This window comes from Taudactylus pleione, unplaced genomic scaffold (assembly GCF_031769625.1).
Source record: "Taudactylus pleione unplaced genomic scaffold, aTauple2 ptg001392l, whole genome shotgun sequence".
In the NCBI taxonomy this organism is placed as follows: Eukaryota; Metazoa; Chordata; class Amphibia; order Anura; family Myobatrachidae; genus Taudactylus; species Taudactylus pleione.
Genome location: NW_028285792.1, coordinates 193,449 through 219,060, shown reverse-complemented (window position 1 = coordinate 219,060; position 25,612 = coordinate 193,449). Strand labels below are relative to the sequence as shown.

General features: G+C 45.6%; 1 protein-coding gene across 5 annotated transcripts in view; it reads left to right on the top strand.

Moving 5' to 3' along the window:
- LOC148442757 (thialysine N-epsilon-acetyltransferase-like) overlaps nt 1-25,612 on the top strand; it is a 124,384-nt gene that overhangs the window by 3,235 nt on the left and 95,537 nt on the right. The window lies entirely within an intron of this gene.

The window sequence follows — 25,612 nt, the reverse complement described above, 5'->3', positions numbered from 1 at the left end:
GTATCTTGGGTATTAGCTATACTGCTGGACGAGTATCTTGGGTACTAGCTATACTGCTGGACGAGTATCTTGGGTACTAGTTATACTGCTGGACGAGTATCTTGGGTACTAGCTATACTGCTGGACGAGTATCTTGGGTACTAGTTATACTGCTGGACGAGTATCTTGGGTATTAGCTATACTGCTGGACGAGTATCTTGGGTACTAGCTATACTGCTGGACGAGTATCTTGGGTACTAGTTATACTGCTGGACGAGTATCTTGGGTACTAGCTATACTGCTGGACGAGTATCTTGGGTACTAGTTATACTGCTGGACGAGTATCTTGGGTATTAGCTATACTGCTGGACGAGTATCTTGGGTACTAGTTATACTGCTGGACGAGTATCTTGGGTACTAGCTATACTGCTGGATGAGTATCTTGGGTACTAGCTATACTGCTTGATGAGTATCTTGGGTACTAGCTATACTGCTGGACGAGTATCCTGGGTACTAGCTATACTGCTGGACGAGTATCCTGGGTACTAGCTATACTGCTGGACGAGTATCCTGGGTATTAGCTATACTGCTGGACGAGTATCCTGGGTACTAGCTATACTGCTGGACGAGTATCTTGGGTACTAGTTATACTGCTGGACGAGTATCTTGGGTACTAGCTATACTGCTGGATGAGTATCTTGGGTAGTAGCTATACTGCTGGATGAGTATCTTGGGTAATAGCTATACTGCTGGACGAGTATCCTGGGTACTAGCTATACTGCTGGACGAGTATCCTGGGTACTAGCTATACTGCTGGACGAGTATCCTGGGTATTAGCTATACTGCTGGACGAGTATCTTGGGTACTAGCTATACTGCTGGACGAGTATCCTGGGTATTAGCTATACTGCTGGACGAGTATCCTGGGTACTAGCTATACTGCTGGACGAGTATCCTGGGTATTAGCTATACTGCTGGACGAGTATCTTGGGAACTAGTTATACTGCTGGACGAGTATCTTGGGTACTAGCTATACTGCTGGACGAGTATCTTGGGTACTAGTTATACTGCTGGACGAGTATCTTGGGTACTAGTTATACTGCTGGATGAGTATCTTGGGTACTAGCTATACTGCTGGATGAGTATCTTGGGTACTAGCTATACTGCTTGATGAGTATCTTGGGTACTAGCTATACTGCTGTACGAGTATCTTGGGTACTAGCTATACTGCTGGATGAGTATCCTGGGTATTAGCTATACTGCTGGACGAGTATCCTGGGTACTAGCTATACTGCTGGATGAGTATCCTGGGTATTAGCTATACTGCTGGACGAGTATCTTGGGTACTAGTTATACTGCTGGACGAGTATCTTGGGTACTAGCTATACTGCTGGACGAGTATCTTGGGTACTAGTCATACTGCTGGACGAGTATCTTGGGTACTAGCTATACTGCTGGACAAGTATCTTGGGTACTAGCTATACTGCTGGACGAGAATCTTGGGTACTAGCTATACTGCTGGATGAGTATCTTGGGTACTAGCTATGGCTGCTGTCCAGTATCTTGGGTACTAGCTATCCTGCTGGACGAGTATCTTGGGTACTAGCAATACTGCTGGACGAGTATCTTGGGTACTAGCTATACTGCTGGACGAGTATCTTGGGTACTAGCTATACTGCTGGACGAGTATCTTGGGTACTAGTTATACTGCTGGATGAGTATCTAGGGTACTAGCTATACTGCTGGACGAGTATCTTGGGTACTAGTTATACTGCTGGACGAGTATCTTGGGTATTAGCTATACTGCTGGACGAGTATCTTGGGTACTAGTTATACTGCTGGACGAGTATCTTGGGTACTAGTTATACTGCTGAACGAGTATCTTGGGTACTAGCTATGGCTGCTGAACGAGTATCTTGGGTACTAGCTATACTGCTGGACGAGTATCTTGGGTACTAGCTATACTGCTGGATGAGTATCTTGGGTACTAGCTATACTGCTGGACGAGTATCTTGGGTACTAGCTATACTGCTGGACGAGTATCTTGGGTACTAGTTATACTGCTGGACGAGTATCTTGGGAATTAGCTATACTGCTGGACGAGTATCTTGGGTATTAGCTATACTGATGGACGAGTATCTTGGGTACTAGTTATACTGCTGGATGAGTATCTTGGGTACTAGCTATGGCTGCTGTCCAGTATCTTGGGTACTAGCTATACTGCTGGACGAGTATCTTGGGTACTAGCTATACTGCTGGACGAGTATCTTGGGTACTAGCTATACTGCTGTACGAGTATCTTGGGTACTAGCTATACTGCTGGATGAGTATCCTGGGTATTAGCTATACTGCTGGACGAGTATCCTGGGTACTAGCTATACTGCTGGATGAGTATCCTGGGTATTAGCTATACTGCTGGACGAGTATCTTGGGTACTAGTTATACTGCTGGACGAGTATCTTGGGTACTAGCTATACTGCTGGACGAGTATCTTGGGTACTAGTCATACTGCTGGACGAGTATCTTGGGTACTAGCTATACTGCTGGACAAGTATCTTGGGTACTAGCTATACTGCTGGACGAGAATCTTGGGTACTAGCTATACTGCTGGATGAGTATCTTGGGTACTAGCTATGGCTGCTGTCCAGTATCTTGGGTACTAGCTATCCTGCTGGACGAGTATCTTGGGTACTAGCTATACTGCTGGACGAGTATCTTGGGTACTAGTTATACTGCTGGACGAGTATCTTGGGTATTAGCTATACTGCTGGACGAGTATCTTGGGTACTAGTTATACTGCTGGACGAGTATCTTGGGTACTAGTTATACTGCTGAACGAGTATCTTGGGTACTAGCTATGGCTGCTGAACGAGTATCTTGGGTACTAGCTATACTGCTGGACGAGTATCTTGGGTACTAGCTATACTGCTGGATGAGTATCTTGGGTACTAGCTATACTGCTGGACGAGTATCTTGGGTACTAGCTATACTGCTGGACGAGTATCTTGGGTACTAGTTATACTGCTGGACGAGTATCTTGGGAATTAGCTATACTGCTGGACGAGTATCTTGGGTATTAGCTATACTGATGGACGAGTATCTTGGGTACTAGTTATACTGCTGGATGAGTATCTTGGGTACTAGCTATGGCTGCTGTCCAGTATCTTGGGTACTAGCTATACTGCTGGACGAGTATCTTGGGTACTAGCTATACTGCTGGACGAGTATCTTGGGTACTAGCTATACTGCTGGACGAGTATCTTGGGTACTAGCTATACTGCTGGATGAGTATCTTGGGTACTAGCTATACTGCTGTCCAGTATCTTGGGTACTAGCTATCCTGCTGGACGAGTATCTTGGGTACTAGCAATACTGCTGGATGAGTATCTTGGGTACTAGCAATACTGCTGGATGAGTATCTTGGGTACTAGCTATACTGCTGGACGAGTATCTTGGGTACTAGCTATACTGCTGGACGAGTATCTTGGGTACTAGTTATAATGCTGGACGAGTATCTTGGGTACTAGTTATACTGCTGGACGAGTATCTTGGGTACTAGCTATACTGCTGGACGAGTATCTTGGGTACTAGCTATACTGCTGGACGAGTATCCTGGGTACTAGCTATACTGCTGGACGAGTATACTGGGTATTAGCTATACTGCTGGACGAGTATCTTGGGTACTAGCTATACTGCTGGACGAGTATCCTGGGTACTAGCTATACTGCTGGACGAGTATCCTGGGTACTAGCTATACTGCTGGACGAGTATCCTGGGTACTAGCTATACTGCTGGACGAGTATCTTGGGTACTAGCTATACTGCTGGACGAGTATCCTGGGTACTAGCTATACTGCTGGACGAGTATCCTGGGTACTAGCTATACTGCTGGACGAGTATCTTGCGTACTAGCTATACTGCTGGACGAGTATCTTGGGTATTAGCTATACTGCTGGAAAGAGTATCCTGGGTACTAGCTATACTGCTGGATGAGTATCCTGGGTATTAGCTATACTGCTGGAAAGAGTATCCTGGGTACTAGCTATACTGATGGACAGAGTATCCTGGGTACTAGCTATACTGCTGGATGAGTATACTGGGTACTAGCTATACTGCTGGACGAGTATCCTGGGTACTCTCTATACTGCTGGACGAGTATCTTGGGTACTAGTTATACTGCTGGAGGAGTATCCTGGGTATTAGCTATACAGCTGGACGAGTATCCTGGGTACTCTCTATACTGCTGGATGAGTATCTTGGGTACTAGCTATACTGCTGGACGAGTATCTTGGGTACTAGCTATACTGCTGGACGAGTATCTTGGGTACTAGCTACACTGCTGGAGGAGTATCCTGGGTACTAGCTATACTGCTGGAGGAGTATCCTGGGTATTAGATATACTGCTGGACGAGTATCATGGGTACTAGCTATACTGCTGGACGAGTATCTTGGGTACTAGCTATACTGCTGTCCAGTATCCTGGGTATTAGCTATACTGCTGGATGAGTATCTTGGGTACTAGCAATATACTGCTGTCCAGTATCCTGGGTACTAGCTATACTGCTGGACGAGTATCTTGCGTACTAGCTATACTGCTGGACGAGTATCTTGGGTACTAGCTATACTGCTGTCCAGTATCCTGGGTACTAGCTATATTGCTGTCCAGTATCCTGGGTATTGGCTATACTGCTGGATGAGTATTTTGGGGACTAGCTATACTGCTGGACGAGTATCTTGAGTACGAGCTATACTGCTGGACGAGTATCTTGGGTACTAGTTATCCTGCTGGATGAGTATCTTGGGTACTAGCTATACTGCTGGACGAGTATCTTGGGTACGAGCTATACTGCTGGACGAGTATCTTGGGTACTAGTTCTGCTGGATGAGTATCTTGGGTACTAGCTAGACTGCTGGACGAGTATCTTGGGTACTCTCTATACTGCTGGACAAGTATCCTGGGTACTCTCTATACTGCTGGACGAGTATCCTGGGTACTCTCTATACTGCTGGACGAGTGTCCTGGGTACTCTCTATACTGCTGGACAGAGTATCCTGGGTACTAGCTATACTGCTGGATGAGTATCCTGGGTACTAGCTATACTGCTGGAAAGAGTATCCTGGGTACTAGCTATACTGCTGGATGAGTATCCTGGGTATTAGCTATACTGCTGGAAAGAGTATCCTGGGTACTAGCTATACTGCTGGATGAGTATCCTGGGTACTAGCTATACTGCTGGACGAGTATCCTGGGTACTCTCTATACTGCTGGTCGAGTATCTTGGGTACTAGCTATACTGCTGGACAGAGTATCCTGGGTACTAGCTATATACTGCTGGATGAGTATCCTGGGTATTAGCTATACTGCTGGATGAGTATCTTGGGTACTAGCTATACTGCTGGACGAGTATCCTGGGTATTAGCTATACTGCTGGATGAGTATCTTGGGTACTAGCTATACTGCTGGACGAGTATCCTGGGTATTAGCTATACTGCTGGACGAGTATCTTGGGTACTAGCTATACTGTTGGACGAGTATCTTGGGTACTAGCTATACTGCTGGATGAGTATCCTGGGTACTAGCTAGGGCTACTGTCCAGTATCTTGGGTACTAGCTGTGGCTACTGTCCAGTATCTTGGGTACTAGCTATACTGCTGGACGAGTATCTTGGGTACTAGCTATACTGCTGGATGAGTATCTTGGGTACTAGCTATACTGCTGGATCAGTATCCTGGGTATTAGCTATACTGCTGGACGAGTATCTTGGGTACTAGCTATACTGCTGGATGAGTATCTTGGGTACTAGCTATACTGCTGGATGAGTATCTTGGGTACTAGCTATACTGCTGGACGAGTATCTTGGGTACTAGCTATACTGCTGGAGGAGTATCCTGGGTACTAGCTATACTGCTGGAGGAGTATCCTGGGTATTAGCTATCCTGCTGGATGAGTATCTTGGGTACTAGCTATATACTGCTGTCCAGTATCCTGGGTACTAGCTATACTGCTGGACGAGTATCTTGGGTACTATCTATACTGCTGGACGAGTATCTTGGGTACTAGCTATACTGCTGTCCAGTATCCTGAGTACTAGCTATACTGCTGTCCAGTATCCTGGGTATTAGCTATACTGCTGGATGAGTATCTTGGGTACTAGCTATACTGCTGGACGAGTATCTTGGGTACTAGTTATCCTGCTGGATGAGTATCTTGGGTACTAGTTATCCTGCTGGATGAGTATCTTGGGTACGAGCTATACTGCTGGACGAGTATCTTGGGTACTAGTTATCCTGCTGGATGAGTATCTTCGTTACTAGCTAGACTGCTGGACGAGTATCTTGGGTACTCTCTATACTGCTGGACGAGTATCTTGGGTACTCTCTATACTGCTGGACGAGTATCCTGGGTACTCTCTATACTGCTGGACGAGTGTCCTGGGTACTCTCTATACTGCTGGATGAGTATCCTGGGTACTAGCTATACTGCTGGAAAGAGTATCCTGGGTACTAGCTATACTGCTGGATGAGTATCCTGGGTATTAGCTATACTGCTGGAAAGAGTATCCTGGGTACTAGCTATACTGATGGACAGAGTATCCTGGGTACTAGCTATACTGATGGACAGAGTATCCTGGGTACTAGCTATACTGCTGGATGAGTATCCTGGGTACTAGCTATACTGCTGGACGAGTATCCTGGGTACTCTCTATACTGCTGGACGAGTATCTTGGGTACTAGCTATACTGCTGGACAGAGTATCCTGGGTACTAGCTATATACTGCTGGATGAGTATACTGGGTATTAGCTATACTGCTGGATGAGTATCTTGGGTACTATCTATACTGCTGGACGAGTATCCTGGGTATTAGCTATACTGCTGTATGAGTATCTTGGGTACTAGCTATACTGCTGGATGAGTATTCTGGGTATTAGCTATACTGCTGGATGAGTATCTTGGGTACTAGCTATACTGCTGGACGAGTATCTTGGGTACTAGCTATACTGCTGGATGAGTATCCTGGGTACTAGCTTTGGCTACTGTCCAGTATCTTAGGTACTAGCTATGGCTACTGTCCAGTATCTTGGGTACTAGCTATACTGCTGGACGAGTATCTTGGATACTAGCTATACTGCTGGACGAGTATCCTGGGTACTCTCTATACTGCTGGACGAGTGTCCTGGGTACTCTCTATACTGCTGGACGAGTGTCCTGGGTACTAGCTATACTGCTGGAAAGAGTATCCTGGGTACTAGCTATACTGATGGATGAGTATCCTGAGTACTAGCTATACTGATGGACAGAGTATCCTGGATATTAGCTATACTGCTTGACAGAGTATCCTGGGTACTAGCTATACTGCTGGACGAGTATCCTGGGTACTAGCTATACTGCTGGATGAGTATCTTGGGTACTAGCTATACTGCTGGAGGAGTATCCTGGGTACTAGCTATACTGCTGGAGGAGTATCCTGGGTATTAGCTATACTGCTGGATGAGTATCTTGGGTACTAGCTATATACTGCTGTCCAGTATCCTGGGTACTAGCTATACTGCTGGACGAGTATCTTGGGTACTAGCTATACTGCTGGACGAGTATCTTGGGTACTAGCTATACTGCTGTCCAGTATCCTGGGTACTAGCTATACTGCTGTCCAGTATCCTGGGTATTAGCTATACTGCTGGATGAGTATCTTGGGGACTAGCTATACTGCTGGATGAGTATCTTGGGTACGAGCTATACTGCTGGACGAGTATCTTGGGTACTAGTTATCCTGCTGGATGAGTATCTTGGGTACTAGCTATACTGCTGGACGAGTATCTTGGGTACGAGCTATACTGCTGGACGAGTATCTTGGGTATTAGCTATACTGCTGGACGAGTATCTTGGGTACTAGCTATACTGCTGGATGAGTATCTTGGGTACGAGCTATATACTGCTGGAGGAGTATCCTGGGTACTAGCTATACTGCTGGACAAGTATCTTGGGTATTAGCTATACTGCTGGAAGAGTATCCTGGGTATTAGCTATACTGCTGGATGAGTATCTTGGGTACTAGCTATACTGCTGTCCAGTATCCTGGGTATTAGCTATACTGCTGGATGAGTATCTTGGGTATTAGCTATACTGCTGGACAGAGTATCCTGGGTACTAGCTATACTGCTGAACGAGTATCTTGGGTACTACCTATACTGCTGTCCAGTATCCTGGGTACTAGCTATACTGCTGTCCAGTATCCTGGGTATTAGCTATACTGCTGGACGAGTATCTTGGGTACTAGCTATACTGCTGGACAGAGTATCCTGGGTACTAGCTATATACTGCTGGATGAGTATCTTGGGTACTAGCTATACTGCTGGATGAGTATCTTGGGTACTAGCTATACTGCTGGACGAGTATCTTGGGTACGAGCTATACTGCTGGACGAGTATCTTGGGTACTAGTTATCCTGCTGGATGAGTATCTTGGGTACTAGCTAGACTGCTGGACGAGTATCTTGGGTACTCTCTATACTGCTGGACGAGTATCCTGGGTACTCTCTATACTGCTGGACGAGTATCCTGGGTACTCTCTATACTGCTGGATGAGTGTCCTGGGTACTAGCTATACTGCTGGAAAGAGTATCCTGGGTACTAGTTATACTGCTGGAAAGAGTATCCTGGGTAATAGCTATACTGCTGGAAAGAGTATCCTGGGTACTAGCTATACTGATGGACAGAGTATCCTGGGTACTAGCTATACTGCTGGATGAGTATCCTGGGTACTAGCTATACTGCTGGATGAGTATCCTGGGTACTCTCTGTACTGCTGGACGAGTATCTTGGGTACTAGCTATACTGCTGGACAGAGTATCCTGGGTACTAGCTATATACTGCTGGATGAGTATCTTGGGTACTAGCTATACTGCTGGATGAGTATCTTGGGTACTAGCTATACTGCTGGACGAGTATCCTGGGTATTAGCTATACTGCTGGATGAGTATCTTGGGTACTAGCTATACTGCTGTCCAGTATCCTGGGTACTAGCTATACTGCTGGATGAGTATCTAGGGTACGAGCTATACTGCTGGACGAGTATCTTGTGTACTAGTTATCCTGCTGGATGAGTATCTTGGGTACTAGCTAGACTGCTGGACGAGTATCTTGGGTACTCTCTATACTGCTGGACGAGTATCCTGGGTACTCTCTATACTGCTGGATGAGTATCCTGGGTACTCTCTATACTGCTGGACGAGTGTCCTGGGTACTCTCTATACTGCTGGACGAGTGTCCTGGGTACTAGCTATACTGCTGGAAAGAGTATCCTGGGTACTAGCTATACTGATGGATGAGTATCCTGTGTACTAGCTATACTGATGGACAGAGTATCCTGTGTACTAGCTATACTGATGGACAGAGTATCCTGGATATTAGCTATACTGCTTGACAGAGTATCCTGGGTACTAGCTATACTGCTGGACGAGTATCCTGGGTACTAGCTATACTGCTGGACGAGTATCTAGGGTACTAGCTATACTGCTGTCCAGTATCCTGGGTACTAGCTACACTGATGTACGAGTATCCTGGGTATTAGCTATACTGCTGGATGAGTATCTTGGGGACTAGCTATACTGCTGGACGAGTATCTTGGGTACGAGCTATACTGCTGGACGAGTATCTTGGGTACTAGTTATCCTGCTGGATGAGTATCTTGGGTACTAGCTATACTGCTGGACGAGTATCTTGGGTACGAGCTATACTGCTGGACGAGTATCTTGGGTACTAGTTATCCTGCTGGATGAGTATCTTGGGTACTAGCTATACTGCTGGACGAGTATCTTGGGTACTCTCTATACTGCTGGACGAGTATCCTGGGTACTCTCTGTACTGCTGGACGAGTATCCTGGGTACTCTCTGTACTGCTGGACGAGTGTCCTGGGTACTAGCTATACTGCTGGATGAGTATCCTGGGTACTAGCTATACTGCTGGAAAGAGTATCCTGGGTACTAGCTATACTGCTGGATGAGTATCCTGGGTATTAGCTATACTCCTGGAAAGAGTATCCTGTGTACTAGCTATACTGATGGACAGAGTATCCTGGGTACTAGCTATACTGCTGGATGAGTATCCTGGGTACTAGCTATACTGCTGGACGAGTATCCTGGGTACTCTCTATACTGCTGGACGAGTATCTTGGGTACTAGCTATACTGCTGGACAGAGTATCCTGGGTACTAGCTATATACTGCTGGATGAGTATCCTGGGTATTAGCTATACTGCTGGATGAGTATCTTGGGTACTAGCTATACTGCTGGACGAGTATCCTGGGTATTAGCTATACTGCTGAATGAGTATCTTGGGTACTAGCTATACTGCTGTCCAGTATCCTGGGTATTAGCTATACTGCTGGATGAGTATCTTGGGTACTAGCTATACTGCTGGACAGAGTATCCTGGGTACTAGCTATACTGCTGGATGAGTATCTAGGGTACGAGCTATACTGCTGGATGAGTATCTTGGGTACTAGTTATCCTGCTGGATGAGTATCTTGGGTACTAGCTAGACTGCTGGACGAGTATCTTGGGTACTCTCTATACTGCTGGATGAGTATCCTGGGTACTCTCTATACTGCTGGACGAGTGTCCTGGTACTCTCTATACTGCTGGACGAGTGTCCTGGGTACTAGCTATACTGCTGGAAAGAGTATCCTGGGTACTAGCTATACTGATGGATGAGTATCCTGGGTACTAGCTATACTGCTGGACAGAGTATCCTGGGTATTAGCTATACTGCTGGACAGAGTATCCTGGGTACTAGCTATACTGCTGGACGAGTATCCTGGGTACTAGCTATACTGCTGGACGAGTATCTTGGGTACTAGCTATACTGCTGTCCATTATCCTGGGTACTAGCTACCCTGATGTACGAGTATCCTGGGTACTAGTTATACTGCTGGATGAGTATCTTGGGTACTAGTTATACTGCTGGATGAGTATCTTGGGTACTAGCTATACTGCTGGATGAGTATCCTGGGTACTAGCTATACTGCTGGATGAGTATCCTGGGTACTAGCTATACTGCTGGACAGAGTATCCTGGGTACTAGCTATACTGCTGGATGAGTATCCTGGGTACTAGCTATACTGCTGGATGAGTATCCTGGGTACTAGCTATACTGCTGGACAGAGTATCCTGGGTACTAGCTATACTGCTGGAAAGAGTATCCTGGGTACTAGCTATACTGATGGACAGAGTATCCTGGGTACTAGCTATACTGCTGGATGAGTATCCTGGGTATTAGCTATACTGCTAGACAGAGTATCTTGGGTACTAGCTATACTGCTGGATGAGTATCCTGGGTACTAGCTATACTGCTGGATGAGTATCCTGGGTACTAGCTATACTGCTGGAAAGAGTATCCTGGGTACTAGCTATACTGCTGGACGAGTATCCTGGGTATTAGCTATACTGCTGGAAAGAGTATCCTGGGTATTAGCTATACTGCTGGAAAGAGTATCCTGGGTACTAGCTATACTGATGGACAGAGTATCCTGGGTACTAGCTATACTGATGGACAGAGTATCCTGGGTACTAGCTATACTGATGGACAGAGTATCCTGGGTACTAGCTATACTGCTGGAAAGAGTATCCTGGGTACTCGCTATACTGCTGGAAAGGGTATCCTGGGTACTAGCTATACTGCTGGAAAGAGTATCCTGGATACTAGCTATACTGATGGACAGAGTATCCTGGGTACTAGCTATACTGCTGGATGAGTATCCTGGGTATTAGCTATACTGCTGGACAGAGTATCTTGGGTACTAGCTATTCTGCTGGATGAGTATCCTGGGTACTAGCTATACTGCTGGACGAGTATCCTGGGTACTAGCTATACTGCTGGATGAGTATCCTGGGTATTAGCTATACTGCTGGACGAGTATCCTGGGTACTAGCTATACTGCTGGACGAGTATCCTGGGTACTAGCTATACTGCTGGACAGAGTAGCCTGGGTACTAGCTATACTGCTGGACAGAGTATCCTGGGTACTAGCTATACTGCTGGATGAGTATCCTGGGTACTAGCTATACTGCTGGATGAGTATCCTGGGTACTAGCTATACTGCTGGACAGAGTATCCTGGGTACTAGCTATACTGCTGGACAGAGTAATGTCTATGGCCTCATTGCTCTGTCTATAATGCAGGATTTAGTTTGGGATTGTGTTACCGACCTCTCCGGACGTTGGTTCAGCTCCTTCAGGGAGATAACTGGCTCTACCCAGTGGTCTCTTTATATGGGGTACGGGCTATTCTCTGCTTGGAGTTTATGTAGAGGTAGGCCTGCCTCCGATCCAGCCTCTGATTGTGATGGGACCACCTTCAGCTTTTCACCCCTTTGCTGCAGGCTATCACAGGTGCAGGGTGGAGGTCTCTGGTGCTCTGGTGGCAGCAGCCGACCACTGCTTTGTCCACATATTGGCGCTGTCCCTCAGGTTAGTCCTTACGTGTCGGTCCTCTCCTCAGCGCATCATCCTCAGGGCTCCCTGTACCTGGCGTACCTGTCCCCCTCAGTCACCTGCAGCAGCGTCTGCATCATGTGACCTCCTGCTGACTCCTCACCTATTATCAGTACATGTATTTTGTTTTTATAGGGGTTGTAAGTACATTAGTGATACCCACCATAGGCTTAAACCAGTGTTTTGGTGGGGTATCACTGATCAGTGCTAGCCATCACCCTTCCCCTAATAAGCTGCAAGGTCCCTGTAGCACCCACAGCAAATCTGACTTACAGACAGTGGTATTTGCTGACATGTTGCCTCATATGATTATTTTATCTGAAAGTGAAAGTTGTGTCTGTAAGATTGGGGAAGACAGAAGTTTTCATGCCGTATAATGGTTCATGGTATGATAGTGTGTGGTAAGGATGGTTATTGGTCGGCTCTACATCGGTGATTACTGTTTGACAACCACCTATAGTGAACCATCGATGGTCTGTACCCCTAAATGCCCACTTTTGCCTGGGGGCATGGTGTGCAGCAGGCCAATCGGCACTGGGGTGGGGCTTAGTAGGACATCATGGAGCAGGGCGTCGGGAACCAGAGAGCTGCAATCAGTTCCCAGTCTGCAATCGATGGCAGAGAATCATTGGATCTCTGCCATTGATGGCAAAACCATTGACCATCGGCATTTATCCATCAGTGTTTCTTAACTATTTATATCAATGGCCATCCCTAGTGTGTGGTATAATAGTCTGGGCTGTGATAGTGTGCGGTATAATAGTGTACGGTATAATAGTCTGGGCTGTGATAGTGTGCGGTATAATAGTCTGGGCTGGTATAGTGTGCAGTATAATAGTCTGGGCTGTGATAGTGTGCGGTAAAATAGTGTACGGTATAATAGTCTGGGCTGTGATAGTGTGCGGTATAATAGTGTACAGAATAATAGTCAGGTCTGTGATAGTGTGAGGTATAATAGTGTACGGTATAATAGTCTGGGCTGTGATAGTGTGCGGTATAATAGTGTACGGTATAATAGTCTGGGCTGGTATAGTGTGCAGTATAATAGTCTGGGCTGTGATAGTGTGCGGTAAAATAGTGTACGGTATAATAGTCTGGGCTGTGATAGTGTGCGGTATAATAGTGTACAGAATAATAGTCTGGGGTGTGATCGTGTGCGGTATAATAGTGTACAGAATAATAGTCAGGGGTGTGATATAGTGCGGTATAATAGTGCACACAATAATAGTCTGGGGTGTGATAGTGTGCGGTATAATAGTGCACAGAATAATAGTCAGGGGTGTGATATAGTGCGGTATAATAGTGCACACAATAATAGTCTGGGGTGTGATAGTGTGCGGTATAATAGTGCACACAATAATACTCTGGGGTGTGATAGTGAGCGGTATAATAGTGCACACAATAATGGTCTGGGCTGTGATAGTGTGCGGTATAATAGTCTGGGCTGGTATAGTGTGCGGTATAATAGTCTGGGCTGTGATAGTGTGCGGTATAATAGTGTACAGCATAATAGTCTGGGCTGTGATAGTGTGCGGTATAATAGTGTACAGCATAATAGTCTGGGCTGTGATAGTGTGCGGTATAATAGTGTACAGAATAATAGTCTGGGCTGTGATGGTGTGCGGTATAATAGTGTACAGAATAATAGTCTGGGCTGTGATAGTGTGCGCTATAATAGTGTACAGAATAATAATCTGGGGTGTGATAGTGCACAGAATAATAGTCTGGGCTGTGACAGTGTGCGGTATAATAATGTTCAGAACAATAGTCTGGCGTGTGATAGTGCACAGAATAATAGTCTGGGGTGTGATAGTGTACAGAATAATAGTCTGGGATGTGATAGTGTGCGATATAATAATGTACAGAACAATAGTCTGCGGTGTGATAGTGCACAAAATAATAGTCTGGGGTGTGATAGTGTGCGGTATAATAGTGTACAGAATAATAGTCAGGTCTGTGATAGTGTGAGGTATAATAGTGTACAGAATAATAGTCTGGGGTGTGATAGTGTGCAGTATAATAGTCTGGGGAGTGATAGTGTGCGGTATAATAGTCTGGGCTGTGATAGTGTGCAGTATAATAGTGTACAGAATAAAAGTCTGGGCTGTGATAGTGTGCAGTATAATAGTCTGGGCTGTGATAGTGTACAGAATAATAGTCTGGGCTGTGATAGTGTACAGAATAATAGTCTGGGCTGTGATAGTGTGCGGTATAATAGTGTACAGAATAATAGTCTGGGCTGTGATAGTGTGCGGTATAATAGTGTACAGAATAATAGTCTGGGCTGTGATAGTGTGCGGTATAATAGTGTACAGAATAATAGTCTGGGCTGTGATAGGGTGCGGTATAATTAGGGGTGTGCACCGGCCACTTTTCGTGTTTTGTGTTTTGGTTTTGGATCTGGATCTTTCTTCGTGTTTTGGATCTGGATTGGTTTTGCCAAAACCACCCTTCCGTGTTTTGGGTTCTGGGTTTTGTGTTTTGGATCTGTATTTTTTTTAAAAAAAGCATAAAAACAGCTAAAATCACAGAATTTGTTGGTTTCTCTGCTCCTATGCTATTATTAACCTCAATAACCTTAATTTCCACTCATTTCCAGTCTATTCTGAACACCTCACACCTCACAATAGTGTTTTTATGTCCAAAAGGTTGCACCGAGGTAGCTGGATGACTATGCTAAGCGACACGAGTGGGCGGCACAAACACGTGACCCATCTAGGAGTGACACTGCAGTGGCAGGCAGGATGGCAGTTAGAAAAACTAGGCCCCAAACTGTACATAATGCAAAGAAAAAAAGAGGTGCAAGATGGAATTGTCCTTGGGCCCTCCCACCCACCCTTATGTTGTATAAACAGGACATGCACACTTTAACAAATCAATCATTTCAGCGCCAGGGTCTGCCACACAACTGTGGCTGAAATGATTGGTTCGTTTGGGCCCCCACAAAACAAGCTGGCAATTAATGTGTCCCTGCACAAACTGGCTCTACGGAGGCAAGATGTCATCCTCATCCTCCTCATCCACCGATTCCTCACCCTCTTCAGTGTGTACATCCTCATCCTCACAAAGTATTAACTCGTCCCCACTTGAATCCACCACCACAGGTCCCTCTGTACCTTCTGGAGGCTGGTCTCCCTGGAAGAGCTGATAATTCATTTTGATGAACATCATCTTCTCCACATTCTGTGGAAGCAACCTCCTACGCCTTTCGCTGACAAGGTTCCCGGCTGCACTAAACACTCTTTCGGAGTACACACTGGAGGGGGGGCAACTCAGGTAAAATAGAGCCAGCTTGTACAGGGGCCTCCAAATTGCCTCTTTTTCCTGCCAGTACAGGTATGGACTGTCTGACATGCCTACTTGGATGCTGTCACCGATGTAATCCTCCACCATTCTGTCAATGGTGACAGTATCATATGCAGTGACAGTAGACATGTCAGAAATTGTTGCCAGGTCCTTCAGTCCGGACCAGATGTCCAAACTTGGTCCTGCCTGCCCTGCATCACCGCCAGCGGGTTGCTTAGGATACCTAAGTTTTTTCCTGGCAGCCCCAGTTGCGGGAGAAAATGAAGAAGGAGCCGTTGACGTGTCACGTTCCGCTTCAGCTGACAGTGTGTTCACCAGCAGGTCTTTGCACCTCTGCAGGCTTGTGTCAGCCGGAAAGAGAGACACCACATAGGCTTTAAACCTAGGATCAAGCACGGTGGCCAAAATGTAGTGGTCTGATTTCAACAGATTGACCACCCTGGAATCCTGGCAAAGCGAATGAAGGGCTTCATCCACAAGTCCCACATGCCGAGCGGAATCGCTCCGTCTTAGCTCCTCCTTCACTTTCTCCAGCTGCTTCTGCAAAAGCCTGATGAGGGGAATGACCTGACTCAAGCTGGTTGTGTCTGAACTGACTTCACGTGTGGCAAGTTCGAAGGGCTGGAGAACCTTGCACAACACGGAAATCATTCTCCACTGTGCTTGAGTCAGGTGCATACCCCCTCCTTTGCCTATGTCATAGGTGGATGTATAGGCTTGTATGGCCTTTTGCTGCTCCTCCATCCTCTGAAGCATATAGAGGGTTGAGTTCCACCGCGTCACAACCTCTTGCTTCAGGTGATGGCGGGGCAGGTTCAAGAGTGTTTGCTGGCGCTCCAGTCTTCGGCACGCAGTCGCTGAATGGCGAAAGTGGCCAGAAATTTTTCTGGCCACCCAAAGCGTCTCCTGCACGCCCCTGTCGCTTTTCAGAAAATTCTGCACCACCAAGTTTATTGTGTGAGCAAAACATGGGACGTGCTGGAATTTGCCCAGATGTAATGCCCGCACAATATTGGTGGCGTTGTCAGATATCACAAATCCCCAGGAGAGTCTAAGTGGGGTAAGCCACTGGGCAATGATTTCCCTCAGTTTCTCTAAGAGGTTGTCGGCGGTGTGCCTCTTACTGAAACCGGTGATACACAGCGTAGCCTGCCTTGTAACGAGCTGGCGTTTCTGAGATGCTGCTACTGGTGACGCTGCTGCTGTTGCTGCGTAAGGTGATACATCTACCCAGTGGGCTGTCACAGTCATATAGTCCTTAGTCTGCCCTGTTCCACTTGTCCACATGTCCGTGGTTAAGTGGACATTGTGTACAATGGCATTTTTCAGGACACTGAGGACACTTTTTCTGACGTTTCTGTACAGTCTCGGTATCGCCTGCCTAGTGAAGTGGAATCTAGACGGGATTTGGAACCGGGGACACACTACCTCCATCAATTGTCTAAATCCCACTGCACTAATGGCGGATACCGGACGCACGTCTAACACCAACATAGCAGTCAAGGCCTCAGTTATACGTTTTGCTTCAGGATGACTGCTGTCGTACTTCATCCTCCTCGCTAAGGACTGTTGGAGGGTCAATTGTTTAGTAAAAGTAGTGGTGTTCCTACTTCCTCTCTGGGATGATGAACGACTCCCAGCAGCAGCAGCAGCGGCAGCAGTAGGCGTAGCAATGCAGGATCCTCCAGAGGAATCCCGGATAGGAGAGTCAGTCATGCCAGTGACATGCCTGCAGGACTACTTCCGATCCTGACTAAGGAGGAAATTGACGAGGAGGGAGTTGACGGTGTGGTTTGCAGGCTCTTGGATACAACAGGACAACGGGATTTAGGTGTCCCTGGACTGCTTACGGTCTTAGCCAAAGTTTCTGAACTTGACAGTAACTTTTTATGAACGCGCTGCAGGTGCCGTATAAGGGAGGATGTTCCTAGGTGGTTGACGTCCCTACCCCTACTTATTTCACCTTTACATATGGCACATATGGCAAGACAGTTGTTGTCCGGATTTGGATAGAAATATTGCCAGACCAAAGAGGTGGAATGTTTGGTCTTCTGCCCAGGCATGACCGTGATGGGCTTTTTCATCCCACGGACAACAACTGTCTCCCCCGGAGCCTGATTTAAACAAACCACATCACCATCAGAATCCTCCTCGCCAACTTCCTCCTCAGCGCCAGCTACACCAGTATCCTCATCCTGTTGTACTTCAACAGTGACATCTTCAATTTGCATATCAGCAAGTGGACTGTGGGTGCTCCTTTCAGCACTTGCAGGGGGAGTGCAAATGGTGGAAAGAGCCACCTCTTCCCGTCCAGTGCTGGGAAGGTCAGGCATCGCAACCACCACCACACTTGGACTCTCCTTGGGGATTTGTGATATCTTCTTAGAAAGCACAGTTCTTCGCTGTGCTTTTGCCAGCTTAACTCTTTTGATTTTTTTAGTGGGAGGAGGGCTTCCATCGTCATGTGAAGCTGAACCACTAGTCATGAACATACTAGGGATCGACCTTAGCCGTTCCTTGCCACTCCGTGTCGTAAATGGCATATTGGCAAGTTTACGTTTCTCTTCAGCTGATTTAAATGTCTTTTTCAAGGTCATTTTCCTGAACTTTGCCATTTGGGATTGTATGTGCCCTCTACTATGACATTGGGCATCGGCCTTGGCAGACGACGTTGATGGCATGTTATCGTCTATGTCATGACTAGTGGCAGCAGCTTCAGCACTAGGAGGAAGTGGTTCTTGATCTTTCTCTATTTTATTTTTATCGGAGAAAGTTTGGTCCTCCATTTATGTTATATCGATTTGATATATACGTGCGGCTAAACACAGAAAATAATTTTTTTTTTGGTTTGGACTGGAGTGTACTTTCGGGGGTTACAGCACCCTTAACGGTCAAGCCAGCCGGCCCTTTACTTATGACACAGGCGCACGCTTGGCACTACTTTGTTGATGCACGTGCGGCTACTGCGCACACCATTCACAAACACAGAAAATAATTTTTTTTTTGGTTTGGACTGGAGTGTACTTTCGGGGGTTACAGCACCCTTTAACGGTCAAGCCAGCAGGCCCTTTACTTATGACACAGGCGCATGCTTGGCACTACTTTGTTGATGCACGTGCGGCTACTGCGCACACCATTCACAAACACAGAAAATAATTTTTTTTTTGGTTTGGACTGGAGTGTACTTTCGGGGGTTACAGCACCCTTAACGGTCAAGCCAGCCGGCCCTTTACTTATGACACAGGCGCACGCTTGGCACTACTTTGTTGATGCACGTGCGGCTACTGCGCACACAATTCACAAACACAGAAAATAATTTTTTTTTGGTTTGGATTGGAGTGTACTTTCGGGGGTTACAGCACTCTTTAACGGTCAAGCCAGCCGGCCCTTTACTTATGACACAGGCGCACGCTTGGCACTACTTTGTTGATGCACGTGCGGCTACTGCGCACACAATTCACAAACACAGAAAATAATTTTTTTTTTGGTTTGGACTGGAGTGTACTTTGGGGGTTACAGCACCCTTTAACGGTCAAGCCAGCCGGCCCTTTACTTATGACACAGGCGCATGCTTGGCACTACTTTGTTGATGCACGTGCGGCTACTGCGCACACCATTCACAAACACAGAAAATAATTTTTTTTTTGGTTTGGACTGGAGTGTACTTTCGGGGGTTACAGCACCCTTAACGGTCAAGCCAGCCGGCCCTTTACTTATGACACAGGCGCACGCTTGGCACTACTTTGTTGATGCACGTGCGGCTACTGCGCACACAATTCACAAACACAGAAAATAATTTTTTTTTGGGTTTGGACTGGAGTGTACTTTCGGGGGTTACAGCACCCTTAACGGTCAAGCCAGCCGGCCCTTTACTTATGACACAGGCGCACGCTTGGCACTACTTTGTTGATGCACGTGTGGCTACTGCGCACACAATTCACAAACACAGAAAATAATTTTTTTTTTGGTTTGGACTGGAGTGTACTTTCGGGGGTTACAGCACCCTTAACGGTCAAGCCAGCCGGCCCTTTACTTATGACACAGGTGCACGCTTGGCACTACTTTGTTGATGCACGTGCGGCTACTGCGCACACAATTCACAAACACAGAAAATATATTATTTTTTTAGCACTTGGGGGGAGCACCCCTGATGGACAGAGCACCCCCTGGACAACACTACAGCACTCCTTTAGGACTGGGACACTGCACAGGACTTTGGAGTGGACACAGCCCCTATGGAGAACTGACTGCACAACACAGTCCAGCCAGCCCCTATGGACTTTGAAGTAGTGGACACAGCCCCTATTAACAACAGCAGCACAGCACAACACAGCCAGCCCCTATGGACTTTGAAGTAGTGGACAACAGCAGCACTACACTACACTACACTACACAGCCCTAACTCCCACCCTCCCTCTTCACTGTCCACAGCCGAGTGAGAAAATGGCGCCGACGTGGGTACCTTATATAGGATCCAAAACCCGCGAGACTCGGAAGGCGGGAAGATGACGTTTTGCCTCGATTTCAGAATCCGAGTCAGGCGGGAAAAGTCGAGCCTGACTCGGATCGGACTCGGATCGGGGAGGCTCGGGGGGGTTCGGATTTCAGAAATCCGAACCCGCTCACCCCTAGGTATAATAGTGCACAGAATAATAGTCTGGGCTGTGATAGGGTGCAGTATAATAGTGTACAGAATAATAGTCCTGAGCTGTGATAGTGTGCGGTATAATAGTATACAGATTAATAGTCTGGGCTGTGATAGTGTGCGGTATAATAGTGTACAGAATAATAGTCTGGGCTGTGATTGGGTGCGGTATAATAGTGTACAGAATAATAGTCTGGGCTGTGATAGTGTGCGGTATAATAGTCTGGGCTGTGATAGTGTGCTGTATAATAGTACACAGAATAATAGTCTTGGGTGTGATAGTGTGCGGTATAATAATGCACACTATAAAAGTCTGGGCTGTTATAGTGTGCGGTATAATAGTCTGGGCTGTTATAGTGTGCGGTATAATAGTCTGGGCTGTTATAGTGTGCGGTATAATAGTCTGGGCTGGTATAGTGTGCGGTATAATAGTCTGGGCTGTGATAGTGTGCGGTATAATAGTGTACGGCATAATAGTCTGGGCTGTGATAGTGTGCGGTATAATAGTGTACAGAATAATAGTCTGGGCTGTGATAGTGTGCGGTATAATAGTGTACAGAATAATAGTCTGGGCTGTGATAGTGTGCAGTATAATAGTACACAGAATAATAGTCTGGGGTGTGATAGTGTGCGGTATAATAGTGTACAGAATAATAGTCTGGGCTGTGATAGTGTGCGCTATAATAGTGTGCAGAATAATAATCTGGGGTGTGATAGTGCACAGAATAATAGTCTGGGGTGTGATAGTGTGCGGTATAATAGTCTGGGCTGTGATAGTGCACAGAATAATAGTCTGGGGTGTGATAGTGTGCGGTATAATAGTCTGGGCTGTGATAGTGTACAGAATAATAGTCTGGGGTGTGATAGTGCACAGAATAATAGTCTGGCGTGTGATAGTGCACAGAATAATAGTCTGGGGTGTGATAGTGTGCGGTATAATAGTGTACAGAATAATAGTCTGGGATGTGATAGTGTGCAATATAATAATGTACAGAACAATAGTCTGCGGTGTGATAGTGCACAAAATAATAGTCTGGGGTGTGATAGTGTGCGGTATAATAGTCTGGGCTGTGATAGTGTGCAGTATAATAGTCTGGGCTGTGATAGTGTACAGTATAATAGTCTGGGCTGTGATAGTGTGCGGTATAATAGTCTGGGCTGTGATAGTGTGCAGTATAATAGTCTGGGGTGTGATAGTGTGTGGTTAAATAGTGGACAGAATAATAGTCTGGGCTGTGATAGTGTGCGGTATATTAGTCTGGGCTGTGATAGTGTGCAGTATAATAGTCTGGGGTGTGATATTGTGCAGTATAATAGTGCACAGAATAATAGTCTGGGCTGTGATAGTGTGCGGTATAATAGTACACAGAATAATAGTCTGGGGTGTGATAGTGTGCGGTATAATAGTCTGGGCTGTGATAGTGTGCAGTATAATAGTCTGGGGTGTGATATTGTGCAGTATAATAGTGCACAGAATAATAGTCTGGGCTGTGATAGTGTGCGGTATAATAGTACACAGAATAATAGTCTGGGGTGTGATAGTGTGCGGTATAATAGTCTGGGCTGTGATAGTGTGCAGTATAATAGTCTGGGGTGTGATATTGTGCAGTATAATAGTGCACAGAATAATAATCTGGGCTGTGATAGTGTGCGGTATAATAGTACACAGAATAATAGTCTGGGGTGTGATAGTGTGCGGTATAATAGTACACAGAATAATAGTCTGGGGTGCGATAGTGTGCGGTATAATAGTATACAGAACAATAGTCTGGGCTGTAATAGTGTGCGGTATAATAGTACACAAAATAATAGTCTGGGGTGTGATAGTGCACAAAATAGTCTGGGGTGTGATAGTACACAAAATAATAGTCTGGGGTGTGATAGTGTGTGGTATAATAGTATAATAGTCCTGGGTGTGATAGTGCACAGAATAATAGTCTGGGGTGTGATAGTGTGCGGTATAATAGTCTGGGCTGTGATAGTGTACAGAATAATAGTCTGGGGTGTGATAGTGCACAGAATAATAGTCTGGGGTGTGATAGTGTGCGGTATAATAGTGCACAGAATAATAGTCTGGGGTGTGATAGTGTGCGGTATAATAGTACACAGAATAATAGTCTGGGGTGTGATAGTGTGCGGTATAATAGTACACAGAATAACAGTCTGGGCTGTGATAGTGTGCGGTACAATAGTACACAGAATAATAGTCTGGGGTGTGATAGTGTGCGGTATATTAGTACACAGAATAATAGTCTGGGATGTGACAGTGTGCAGTATAATAGTACACAGAATAATAGTCTGGGCTGTGATAGTGTGCAGTATAATAGTGCACAGAATAATAGTCTGGGGTGTGATAGTGCACAGAATAATAGTCTGGGGTGTGATAGTGTGCGGTATAATAGTGTACAGAACAATAGTCTGCGGTGTGATAGTGTGCGGTATAATAGTGCACAGAATAATAGTCTGGGGTGTGATAGTGTGCGGTATAATAGTCTGGGCTGTGATAGTGTGCAGTGTAATAGTGTGCAGTATAATAGTCTGGGGTGTGATAGTGCACAGAATAATAGTCTGGGGTGTGATAGTGTGCAGTATAATAGTACACAGAATAATAGTCTGGGGTGTGATAGTGTGCGGTATAATAGTACACAGAATAATTGTCTGGGATGTGATAGTGTGCGGTATAATAGTGTACAGAACAATAGTCTGGGGTGTGATAGTGTGCGGTATAATAGTACACAGAATAATAGTCTGGGGTGTGATAGTGCACAGAATAATAGTCTGGGGTGTGATAGTGTGCAGTATAATAGTGCACAGAATAGTCTGGGGTGTGATAGTGTGTAGTATAATAGTGTACAGAATAATAGTCTGGGGTGTGATAGTGTGCGGTATAATAGTGCACAGAATAATAGTCTGGGCTGTGATAGTGTGCAGTATAATAGTCTGGGCTGTGATAGTGTACAGAATAATAGTCTGGGGTGTGATAGTGCACAGAATAATAGTCTGGGGTGTGATAGTGTACAGAATAAAAGACTGGGGTGTGATAGTGCACAGAATAATAGTCTGGGGTGTGATAGTGTGCGGTATAATAGTGTACAGAACAATAGTCTGGGGTGTGATAGTGTGCGGTATAATAGTGCACAGAATAATAGTCTGGGATGTGATAATGTGCTGTATAATAGTACACAGAATAATAGTCTGGGGTGTGATAGTGTGCGGAATAATAGTGTACAGAATAATAGTCTGGGCTGTGATAGTGTGCAGTATAATTGTGCACAGAATAGTCTGGGGTGTGAAAGTGTGTAGTATAATAGTGTACAGAATAATAGTCTGGGGTGTGACAGTGTGCGGTATAATAGTGCACAGAATTATAGTCTGGGCTGTGATAGTGTGCAGTATAATAATCTGGGCTGTGATAGTGTGCAGTATAATAGTCTGGGGTGTGATAGTGTGCGGTATAATAGTGCACAGAATAATAGTCTGGGCTGTGATAGTGTGCAGTATAATAGTCTGGGCTGTGATAGTGTACAGAATAATAGTCTGGGGTGTGATAGTGCACAGAATAATAGTCTGGGGTGTGATAGTGTACAGAATAATAGTCTGGGGTGTGATAGTGTGCAGTATAATAGTGTACAGAACAATAGTCTGGGGTGTGATAGTGTGCGGTATAATAGTGCACACTATAATAGTCTGGGGTGTGATAGTGTGCGGTATAATAGTGCACAGAATAATAGTCAGGGGTGTGATATAGTGCGGTATAATAGTGCACACAATAATAGTCTGGGGTGTGATAGTGTGCGGTATAATAGTGCACACAATAATAGTCTGGGGTGTGATAGTGAGCGGTATAATAGTGCACACAATAATGGTCTGGGCTGTGATAGTGTGCAGTATAATAGTGTACAGAATAATAGTCTGGGCTGTTATAGTGTGCGGTATAATAGTCTGGGCTGTTATAATGTGCGGTATAATAGTCTGCACTGTTATAGTGTGCGGTATAATAGTCTGGGCTGGTATAGTGTGCGGGATAATAGTCTGGGCTGTGATAGTGTGCGGTATAATAGTGTACAGCATAATAGTCTGGGCTGTGATAGTGTGCGGGATAATAGTCTGGGCTGTGATAGTGTGCGGTATAATAGTGTACAGCATAATAGTCTGGGCTGTGATAGTGTGCGGTATAATAGTGTACAGAATAATAGTCTGGGATGTGATAATGTGCTGTATAATAGTACACAGAATAATAGTCTGGGGTGTGATAGTGTGCGGAATAATAGTGTACAGAATAATAGTCTGGGCTGTGATAGTGTGCAGTATAATTGTGCACAGAATAGTCTGGGGTGTGAAAGTGTGTAGTATAATAGTGTACAGAATAATAGTCTGGGGTGTGACAGTGTGCGGTATAATAGTGCACAGAATTATAGTCTGGGCTGTGATAGTGTGCAGTATAATAGTCTGGGCTGTGATAGTGTGCAGTATAATAGTCTGGGGTGTGATAGTGTGCGGTATAATAGTGCACAGAATAATAGTCTGGGCTGTGATAGTGTGCAGTATAATAGTCTGGGCTGTGATAGTGTACAGAATAATAGTCTGGGGTGTGATAGTGCACAGAATAATAGTCTGGGGTGTGATAGTGTACAGAATAATAGTCTGGGGTGTGATAGTGTGCAGTATAATAGTGTACAGAACAATAGTCTGGGGTGTGATAGTGTGCGGTATAATAGTGCACACTATAATAGTCTGGGGTGTGATAGTGTGCGGTATAATAGTGCACAGAATAATAGTCAGGGGTGTGATATAGTGCGGTATAATAGTGCACACAATAATAGTCTGGGGTGTGATAGTGTGCGGTATAATAGTGCACACAATAATAGTCTGGGGTGTGATAGTGAGCGGTATAATAGTGCACACAATAATGGTCTGGGCTGTGATAGTGTGCAGTATAATAGTGTACAGAATAATAGTCTGGGCTGTTATAGTGTGCGGTATAATAGTCTGGGCTGTTATAATGTGCGGTATAATAGTCTGCACTGTTATAGTGTGCGGTATAATAGTCTGGGCTGGTATAGTGTGCGGGATAATAGTCTGGGCTGTGATAGTGTGCGGTATAATAGTGTACAGCATAATAGTCTGGGCTGTGATAGTGTGCGGGATAATAGTCTGGGCTGTGATAGTGTGCGGTATAATAGTGTACAGCATAA